Here is a 10,000-nt window from a genome sequence, read left to right as displayed (position 1 = left end):
CAGTTGAATGGTAATGGTAGTGGTGTATCCGCTCTTATAATAAAGTAATGATTGAATAACTTAGCACAATGCAGTGTGTTCGTCTGTCATTATTGGTGACAGCCCTACACAAACACAAAGACACTGTCCTTTGATATTGCAGTCGAAGGGAGGCAGAGAGCATACTCCAGGAACATGGACCCTGGAGTCCCTTTGAGCCCATCTCCACAGTATCACTGCTTAATCTCTGGAAAATACAGTATCTGTGAAGCACGTCCGCCTAATCGCTCGGCTCCTGTCGCCTGCAAACTGCACACATTGAAATGAGCAGTGCAGCGGCCAGAGGCCTGTTATTGGCTCCTCATGAAGCTGTAATGGTGAATAAAGTGCAGAATGGCCGTTAGCGAAGCTTGTTGTACGGGATGGGAGGCATGTTTGACCTTATTCAGTACGAGTAAAAGCGAGGATCTGTATGTGTGTGTGTGTGTGTGTGTGTGTGTGTATGTGTGTGTGTGTGTGTGTGTGATCTCCCTTAGTGCTATGTGTAAGCCACATTTGCCCCAGCGAGCCATATGGTGCGGGCCTGGTCTGAGCCCCGTCCCGCTGGTACACTGCCATTGACTCCTGTCTTTAGATCTGAACTGGGGGTGCTGGTCAGAGGGAGATGGAGAGAGAGAAGGTTTGGAGAGGGAACGACGGAGAGAGCGAGTGAAGCAGAAGATCAATTGAAGACCATAAAAACAAGCCAGATAACTTAAGTTGTATATCTTGATATCTAGCACTGAAAGCTAAATGTATTAATCATTATTTCTATCTGTTCCCACCACCACACATCTCCTGGCGGCTCCCTTGGAGAGAGGTTTTGATAGACAAGGCCTATTGTTTTAGCCCCGGCACATTCCTCATGAGCAGCTCCTCCCTATAGCTAGATTGGGCCTCCCCCCTGACCGGGGCCTGGTCCCTCCCCCCTGACCGGGGCCTGGTCCCTCCCCCCTGACCGGGGCCTGGTCCCTCCCCCCTGACCGGGGCCTGGTCCCTCCCCCCTGACCGGGGCCTGGTCCCTCCCCCTGACCGGGGCCTGGTCCCTCCCCCCTGACCGGGGCCTGGTCCCTCCCCCCTGACCGGGGCCTGGTCCCTCCCCCCTGACCGGGGCCTGGTCCCTCCCCCCTGACCGGGGCCTGGTCCCTCCCCCCTGACCGGGGCCTGGTCCCTCCCCCTGACCGGGGCCTGGTCCCTCCCCCTGACCGGGGCCTGGTCCCTCCCCCTGCAGTCTCTCAGTCCGTCTTGTGATTGCTTCTCTGCTGCTTTACAACCTCGGCCGTGAAGAGATCGGACTCACAGCGGCTCTCTAGGGGCCTCTTCTCTCTCACACGTTAGTCTGTCTGTCTGCCTAACACCCTCCCTACCTCCACACACACACACACACACACACACACACACACACACACACACACACACACACACACACACTGCCTCTCTGCTGTGTGTCTGCATTTCTTTTCTTCCTTCCTTTTATGCATCTAAAGATCAGATGTATTTATTTTCCTCCCTCTCTCTCTCTCTCTTTCTCTCGCTCTCTCTCTCCCTCTCTCTCTCTCTCTCTCTCTCTCTCTCTCTCTCTCTCTGTAATTTGCAGTTCAGGTAAATGTACTCTTATAGCTAGTGAAATACAACTTTAAAATAGCAGTCTTGCATTATTATTCAAGCTCCTATCCTGCACTTTGTATCATCATATAGCAGGTGTCCTCCCACCTGTCCCTTTGGACTGAGTAGGAATGGGTCTGTGGATGCATTGCTACGGCATTCTATATGAGCCTTTATATATGGGCCTTTAGGAATTAGCATTTACTGTTCACTACACATAAAAACAAATGGGATGGTCATTAGCAACGTGGCTATAATGACCAAGCAGGTAGTCATGTTTTATTAATTTACTTCACTCATCCAGAACACACCAGACTAATTGTGTTTGAAATGTTGACAGCTCTCATGTAATACAGACACAATTAATAATTTATTTGAATAAAAATGCAATAATCAAAATATTTATACAAAATATCATGTTTGCTCTCGAATAGCTTATTATATATTTGAAAATAGGTGCACAACCTAGATAAATAATATACTACAAATACGTACAGATATATGCCTGATAATGTGTACAGTCTTGTAGTCATTAGTATATTAATCAATACATTGCCTTTTTCTCAGCTCTACATGGGTCTGTGTGTGTGTGTGTGTGTGTGTGTGTGTGTGTGTGTGTGTGTGTGTGTGTGTGTGTGTGTGTGTGCGTGTGTGTGTGTGTGTGTGTGTGTGTGTGCGTGTGCGTGTGTTTGAGGGCAGGAGTTCATTAATGTCAGTGTTCAGGTCCATGAAATAAAGCAATTATAAAATGAAAGAAGATAACAATGAGTTATATATAATATATATATTCTCACTGGACACTACAAACACATTCATATAAGGCCCATAAGTACACAACATGTTACAAAAACCACACCATGCAGAACTATTAGTAACATTTCTTCACAGTCAAACGTGGTCAGGTTTTATTATTTTATCACTCTAACATTACCACACTTTGATCACAAGGAATGCAGAGCTGGAAATGGTTAGGTAGTGCAGATCTAAATTCAAAAAGTACACAATACAACAAAGATATAATAAGGGTTCAAACCAACAGGAGGATTTCTTCCTCACTGTTCAGCAGACCCTGTTGTGTCTCTCTTTTACTATTATCTTCACAGGTTTACTTCCACATAGTTCTCCCTCTCTCTCCTCCAGTACTCCGACCCGGTGGTTGTAAGTACCGTCCTGGGGGGATGTTGTTTCTGGACGGAGGGGCACCCCTGAAGAGACACACACACTCACACACCTGCGCGCGCACACACGCACATGCCGTTTATTGTCTTTCCACAGTGTAAAACACACTGGACCGTATAGAAGGCCACTCTTCCATAGAGGAGGGGGTAGCAGAGAGGGGGCAGAACAGCAGAGAAGGGAGAACAGTGGTGTTTGGAGCTGCAGACATTGGTGATGTGTTATTTAACAATTATTCACCTCAGGCTCCGTGAATAGTGGGGAATAGGGGGCGCTATTCCCCACTATTCACGGAGCCTGAGGTGAATAATTCTTATACTACACATGAACACTCCAAAAGTAAACAAGATAACACTTTTTGCCGGGATTTATTTGTTTTTATTAGCGGTTTATTGCGATAAAAACAATATCCCGAGTTTGAGATCTCAGTCATGGGATATTGCCCCATATCCCGAGATAGCGAACCAATCAAATTGCGCCATCTTAGGAGGTTCACGTGTAGCATGTACTAATAGTGCTCATCTCCACTCTCTCTGTCTCTCTCTCCCCCCTGGACCTCGTGTTGTCCCCAGGGAGGGCGTCAGGGTGACACCAGACCTCCAGAGAAGATATGTTGTCTCTTATGTCTCTTATGTATATCTCTCTTATGTCGAAAGTCACTCCCCTCCGGGCACTCCTTTTAGAGCCCGGTCCTTCTGGAAGTTTCTCTGTGTCGGTGGCTCTGTGCTCTGGTGCATGTGAGGGTGCATGTGAGTTTGATGTTGGCTCTTCAGAGATAAAGGTCCCTGGGAGCCACGAAACCACGGCAAGAAATACAGAAACACGACGACACACAACACCTTTTCTTTCACTATTTCTTTATTTTGTTTTAGGGCTAGACCCTCTGAGGGCTTCTTCTGCTCACACACACACACACACACACACACACACACACACACACACACACACCGTTGTTTGGCTGATCTCTGGGGATGTCCAGAAAGGCCCTCTGACTGTCTAATACAATCAGCTCAGCCACAGCTGCACCACCATGACCACTAATTGCATCATGGAGCCGCTGATAAAGTCTGGAGTGGCCTGCTGTTCCTTTCTGGGAAGGCTTTTGGCTCCCCCTCAACTTTAATGACTTTTGAAGTTCTGAAAAGAATAGAACATTTGGGCTTTCAAAGCTCCTTTTTGTTAAGCTATACAGTCTGCCAGCGTGTAGATGAGAGTCAAGCTGTAATTAGGAATGAGTTTGGTGTAATGAGGAGACCTGCTTAACATGTGCCCTGAGTTGTTCCTGCCCTTGTCCTGGGAAGGGCACAGGAACCATCTCTGGAAGCTTTAGTTTTTAGTGATTACCACAGTATGTACAGTATGTTCCTGGATAGCTTGAACCACCTTCATCCTACCTTCAGCACTCACTGCATGTTAACTCTTCCGTGATGGTCCGGATTGTTTCATTTTCCTTTCCTCCTTTCATTCTATTGTCCAGAGATCAGTTCTCTCTGTTTTGCAAAATTTTAAGAGCAATCCAACTCCAGCTCTGCAGAACAGTGATGAAAGCAATATGTAACACAGTCAAACATACCTTAGTACATGCTCTCTCTCTCTCTCTCTCTCTCTCTCTCTCTCTCTCTCTCTCTCTCTCTCTCTCTCTCTCTCTCTCCCCCTCGCTCTCTCTCTCCCCCTCTCTCTCTAGGACCATCAATGATGTATCAGGCAAGGGCCACCAAGCCAAAGAATATATATATATATATATATATATATATATATATATATATATAATAAACTGATATATTGTCACATAAAAGCAGCCATACTAATAAAAGAATATATATTCAATCAAATGTTTTATTCTCGTTGCTCTTTTCTCAAGAGTAAACGTTATTTTTTTTGAATAGTGTCAGTAGTTACTCTCTTCATTACATTGTTGTAGACGTATTGCGAGAGATGCCGGACCGGAGGCTCACACCAGCAGACCGACAGGGGCCCCTCCCTCTCATCATGAGGACAGGGGCCCCTCCCTCTCATCATGAGGACAGGGGCCCCTCCCTCTCATCATGAGGACAGGGGCCCCTCCCTCTCATCATGAGGACAGGGGCCCCTCCCTCTCACCATGAGGACAGGGGCCCCTCCCTCTCACCATGAGGACAGGGGCCCCTCCCTCTCATCATGAGGACAGGGGCCCCTCCCTTTCATCATGAGGACGGACAGGGGCCCCTCCCTCTCACCATGAGGACAGGGGCCCCTCCCTCTCACCATGAGGACAGGGGCCCCTCCCTCTCACCATGAGGACAGGGGCCCCGTCCTCTCATCATGAGGACAGGGGCCCCACCCTCTCATCATGAGGACAGGGGCCCCGTCCTCTCATCATGAGGACGGACAGGGGCCCCTCCCTCTCACCATGAGGACAGGGGCCCCTCCCTCTCACCATGAGGACAGGGGCCCCTCCCTCTCACCATGAGGACAGGGGCCCCGTCCTCTCATCATGAGGACAGGGGCCCCTCCCTCTCATCATGAGGACAGGGGCCCCTCCCTCTCATCATGAGGACAGGGGCCCCTCCCTCTCACCATGAGGACAGGGGCCCCTCCCTCTCACCATGAGGACAGGGGCCCCTCCCTCTCATCATGAGGACAGGGGCCCCTCCCTCTCACCATGAGGACAGGGGCCCCTCCCTCTCACCATGAGGACAGGGGCCCCTCCCTCTCATCATGAGGACGGACAGGGGCCCCTCCCTCTCATCATGAGGACAGGGGCCCCTCCCTCTCATCACGAGGACAGGGGCCCCTCCCTCTCACCATGAGGACAGGGGCCCCTCCCTCTCATCATGAGGACAGGGGCCCCTCCCTCTCACCATGAGGACAGGGGCCCCTCCCTCTCATCATGAGGACGGAGGAAGGCTCTCTTTGAGGCCTTTTTAATGGAGGTGGATTGAACGCGGCCTCATATGAAATTCATCTTTAATCTTTATGAATTATGAATTTAGCTCCGAAGTCAAAAAGCGAGCGAGAGAGAGGGGGAGGTGTATTTGCATAACCCCTCTGACCAGCGCTTCATGTTTTATGTGCTCTATCTCGCAGCCCCCACCCCCAGCAGCTCTTACAACACACAACATGCTTATTGTATCAGCCACGGCCAGCCCTCCCCCAACCACTGCAAGGACGCTGTGGACTTTGCATTTGAGTAATATCTATTCCTCTAATCTCCTCTAAATCTTTGTTTATGACAATGTCTATTTCTTATATCTCTAGCTCTAAACATAGATCTTCATGGTTTTGTGTATTTTTTCATGTGTTTGGTTTGAGTTGTGTTGGTGGCATGTGAGGGTTGTAGGTTGTATTTGAGAGGATGTGTTTGTATATTTTCTTTTCATCCATGTTATATCACAGTCTTTTTGTGCCTCCTCCCTTCAAGCCATATCCATGGCAGCTTGGTAAAGGTGTTTTCACTAAGCAAAAGGTGTTTTAAATTTGAAATGGGATTTTCCGACGAGGTTCAAAAGAAGCTAATGTATGCAGGGCTTTACCCCTCTCCTTCTCTCTGACTTACTCTGTCTACTCCGTTTTCTCTAACCCCTCACCCCCTCTACTCTTCTACATCTGCTCTTCTTCCTCCTGTCCTCTTCACATTCCTGTCTCCCTCCCTTTTCTCTCCATCTCATGTCAACCTTTTCAGAAAGCATCTATATTCTCCCGCCACGCTGTAAGGGCATGTTGTCATGTTGCTATGCTACCTGAATGTCAAGCAGAATAGAGGAGTGACGGCAAGAGTGTTCTTCCTCTTCTCTTTCTCCTTCTCCTTCTCCTCCTCTCTCCTTCTGGGCAGCTCACTTCCATGTCAATAGAAGAAGAATATGTACAGGCTTTATTCCACTGTTGATGCACAGCGACGTTTGGGCACAGCGACAGAACACTGAGAAACTCTGGCAGCCAGTTGGAGCATCAAGGGACGTGTTTGTTTGATGTCATTAGGCTTTGATCACAGACAGTGATGTGAAGATGGCTCTAAAAGGTTTAAAGATTCCGTTCTACCCTGTAAAAAAACCAAAAAGCCCTCTTTAGTGTTCACACGTGATGGTGATGGTGATGAGGATAATAACCATTATGTTGACATGAATGCTGATAATTATCACCATCAGCGTTATTTATTCCTCCAGTCCAATATCCTGTTGCAGGCCCCCCCCCGGCGGGCGCCACCGCCCATCACTCACAGCTCCTTGTCGTACACGCCGCTCCCAGCGCACAACGCTGACCACATTAGCTGGCATTTCATTTGGATTAATTGAAAGAAATTAGCATAACCTGAGGCCCTGGCTCATGGTAATGCAGTCCCTGAAACTCATGTGGTCCTGATGGAGCACCTCCTCCTGTACCCCACTGCTCCTCCTCCTCCTGTACCCCACTGCTCCTCCTCCTCCTGTACCCCACGCACCTCCTCCTCCTCCTGTACCCCACTGCTCCTCCTCCTCCTGTACCCCACGCACCTCCTCCTCCTGTACCCCACTGCTCCTCCTCCTCCTGTACCCCACGCACCTCCTCCTCCTCCTGTACCCCACTGCTCCTCCTCCTCCTGTACCCCACTGCACCTCCTCCTGTCCCCCACTGCTCCTCCTCCTCCTGTCCCCCACTGCTCCTCCTCCTCCTGTACCCCACTGCTCCTCCTCCTCCTGTACCCCACGCACCTCCTCCTCCTCCTGTACCCCACTGCTCCTCCTCCTCCTGTACCCCACTGCACCTCCTCCTGTCCCCCACTGCTCCTCCTCCTCCTGTCCCCCACTGCTCCTCCTCCTCCTGTCCCCCACTGCTCCTCCTCCTCCTGTACCCCACGCACCTCCTCCTCCTCCTGTCCCCCACTGCTCCTCCTCCTCCTGTACCCCACGGCACCTCCTCCTCCTGTACCCCACGGCACCTCCTCCTCCTGTACCCCACTGCTCCTCCTCCTGTCCCCCACTGCTCCTCCTCCTCCTGTACCCCACTGCTCCTCCTCCTCCTGTACCCCACTGCACCTCCTCCTGTACCCCACTGCACCTCCTCCTGTACCCCACTGCACCTCCTCCTGTCCCCCACTGCTCCTCCTCCTCCTGTCCCCCACTGCTCCTCCTCCTCCTGTACCCCACGGCTCCTCCTCCTCCTGTACCCCACTGCTCCTCCTCCTCCTGTACCCCACTGCACCTCCTCCTGTACCCCACTGCTCCTCCTCCTGTACCCCACTGCTCCTCCTCCTCCTGTCCCCCACTGCTCCTCCTCCTCCTGTACCCCACTGCTCCTCCTCCTCCTGTACCCCACTGCTCCTCCTCCTCCTGTACCCCACTGCTCCTCCTCCTCCTGTACCCCACTGCTCCTCCTCCTCCTGTACCCCACTGCACCTCCTCCTGTACCCCACTGCTCCTCCTCCTCCTGTACCCCACTGCTCCTCCTCCTCCTGTACCCCACGGCTCCTCCTCCTCCTGTACCCCACTGCACCTCCTCCTGTACCCCACTGCTCCTCCTCCTCCTGTACCCCACCACTGCCTCCACACCCTACCATGGTTTTATTGACCTTTAGCCCCTCCTCTCCTCCTAGCCCCTCCTCTCCTCCTAGGCCCTCCTCTTGTCCTAGTCCCTCCTCTCCTACCTCCTAGTCCCTACTCTCTTCCACTGGCCGGGGACAGAGAGCAGAAGAGTGAGCAGAGCTCCAGGTGGAGAGAGATGGAGTAGGTTAATGGTGAACTGGATGGAGTAGGTTAGTGGTGAACTGGATGGAGTAGGTTAGTGGTGAACTGGATGGAGTAGGTTAATGGTGAACTGGATGGAGTAGGTTAGTGGTGAACTGGATGGAGTAGGTTAGTGGTGAACTGGATGGAGTAGGTTAATGGTGAACTGGATGGAGTAGGTTAGTGGTGAACTGGATGGAGTAGGTTAATGGTGAACTGGATGGAGTAGGTTAGTGGTGAACTGGATGGAGTAGGTTAGTGGTGAACTGGGTGGAGTAGGTTAATGGTGAACTGGATGGAGTAGGTTAGTGGTGAACTGGATGGAGTAGGTTAGTGGTGAACTGGGTGGAGTAGGTTAATGGTGAACTGGATTGACAGACACGATGACACAGTGCAGGTATTGGTGGGTGGTGTGCATTGTGATGGGTGGGAGGGCGGGAGAGTGTGATGGGATGGTTGTTACAGGCTTCTGGAGATGTCCTGGATGTGGGGAAACGCAGACATCTGTCAACAGTGGGAGGGGGGGGGGGGGGTGAACCAAGACAAGAGAGTCAGAGTGAGAGAAAATATGAAGGAAATAACCTATAGAAAGTAATCACCCAGCAGACCACACCATCACAATATGGGAATTGGTAATATCACAATTGCTTTCATGAAACATTGATGTTTATGGAGCAGATCCACAGGGCTGAGCAGAGCTGCTTTCCATTCTTCCCGTGTACATGATTGTATCATGTGGGGGAAAAGAATAAATGTATATCCTCATTCGTTGTACCACCTGGATGTCCTTCATTGTACACAAAGCCTCACTGGTCTAGGGTCTGACATGAATCACACCATGTATCTCCTTTATTTCAGCTGTAGTTCCACTGCTGCCTCTCTCTCCAGCGTGTTCTTCTGCTGGGTCTTTAGAGGGGGGAGGTTCTCTTGTTTTTCATGTCGCATCAAGGATAGTGATTCCATTTTCTGCTCTGAATTACTGACTAATGAATGTAAGGTTTTGGAATTTGGAGGAGAGCAGAGCAGCTAATGGGCTGGTTAGCTTGGTGAGCAGCGCGCTGTACTCGTTATTGCCTTCAATGCTGTGATTAACTTGATTTGTAGGGCGAATCCATCGGAGAGAGGATGATGTGCGCACATATATAAATGCACGCATGCCCATAATGTAATTATGTTATTTAATAAGTTATTAATATAGTTTGGGTGCCTCGGGTTGAAAATAGAAACAAAAAAACCAAAGCGTGGCTCCAAAACCCTTATGAGGACAAATCATTGCGTTGTGATTAATCTAATTTCTATTTACCAGAAAGAACATGATGTTACAACAGTAACTAACAGGATAAGACAATTGTTTGGTAAAGAAATTAAAGAGATGAAAAGTAAATAAATGCAAAAGGGCCTTTTTTACTCACTGCTTCTCGCTTTTATACGCCTCTGGGCTCCCTCTCAATATTTATTCAGAGATAATTCTTTATGGTTTTTCTGTTTTACTGTTCTTCTGAGAAACCAGGAAAGACTGGATG

This window comes from Micromesistius poutassou, assembly GCF_964030765.1.
Source record: "Micromesistius poutassou genome assembly, chromosome: 15".
Classification (NCBI taxonomy): Eukaryota; Metazoa; Chordata; class Actinopteri; order Gadiformes; family Gadidae; genus Micromesistius; species Micromesistius poutassou.
This window is presented reverse-complemented; position numbering follows the sequence as displayed.